We start from the raw sequence: 1,066 nt of genomic DNA, 5'->3' as shown, positions 1-1,066 counted from the left end.
GGTGTCATGCGCAATGGAGATTTTCCATCATGTCCGGTAGGTTTGATGGACGAAAGGAGTATCTTCCCGAGGAATGCAATCTGGGTGGACATAAAAAGATCAGTCTAGTGCAGAGGCAATGTAATGCATCAGAGGAATGTCAGATTTCTCAGCAGTAAGCCACACAACAATTCTCTTGTGTCAAAGGGAATTTACAGGAATTAACAAGACAACATTTTCCCCTAAAAACAATGCATACTTATTCACCAGCCTAGGAATGCAAAGTGCTCGTTCCAGTTCCACACAATGAAAGTTAAGTGTTGGACCTGATCAAGACAAGACAAAATTGCCATAGATAGGCTCACTTGTGTGACCAGCAGAAGAATTTTCGCTACAAGATCTCATCTTGGCTTGTCAAATCTCATACTAGACAAATTGTTGGACACTAGTGGAAACAAGCAACATCTCCGGGTAATTGACGACCGGGACACGCAGGACATGAGAGAGAGAGAGAGAGAGAGAGCAAAGAGAGATACCTTGACGATCTCCATGGCGTCGGCAGCGGGGTCGGAGCAGCTGCTGCGTCCATGGAAGAGGCGGCACACAGTGGTCTACGCCTGAGGACACCAACATTATCAAGTTAGTATGTGTCGTTAGTATCAACCTGAAGATAAATCTGCTGCAGAGTTTTCAGTTTTCTGAAGAAAGAAGGAACTAAAAGTTTCAGGTTTCTGCAGTTTAGTCGTCTCTGAACATAAATTGCAGCAAGCAAGCAAGCAAATATGGATGGGCATGAGAGGGAGTAAGGGCCACTGATGATGAATGCTGAACTAGGATGAGCAGAGCCTGCACTCACCACCCACATAGAAGGCAATGACAGAATCCCTTCCCCTGGCACGAGCTTTGGATCAGCGGTGGCATATGTTCTTGCCTATTGAGGATCCTCCATGGACAAGGGAAGGTGTCATCAGACCACCGCAGTCCAATTAGTGCTATACGGCCTGCACAAGGATCACACGAGACATGCATGGTGAATGCTACAGAAAAACAAGACAAGCGTTTGCTCAATACAGAAAAACAAGACAAG

At 45.8% G+C, this 1,066-nt stretch overlaps 1 long non-coding RNA gene across 1 annotated transcript; it reads right to left on the bottom strand.

Annotated features, from left to right (window-relative positions):
• On the bottom strand, positions 1-1,060 carry LOC119345552. Its single transcript, XR_005167078.1, has 3 exons — positions 836-1,060; positions 516-596; positions 1-80 (listed from the first exon to the last, which is right to left on the bottom strand). It is a non-coding gene; the product is annotated as an uncharacterized LOC119345552 (long non-coding RNA).
• Between the last annotated feature and the right edge of the window lie 6 nt (positions 1,061-1,066).

Source organism: Triticum dicoccoides, unplaced genomic scaffold (assembly GCF_002162155.2).
Source record: "Triticum dicoccoides isolate Atlit2015 ecotype Zavitan unplaced genomic scaffold, WEW_v2.0 scaffold25026, whole genome shotgun sequence".
Taxonomy (NCBI): Eukaryota; Viridiplantae; Streptophyta; class Magnoliopsida; order Poales; family Poaceae; genus Triticum; species Triticum dicoccoides.
The sequence above is the reverse complement of the archived record's forward strand: the minus strand, read 5'-3'. Positions and strand labels throughout refer to the sequence as shown.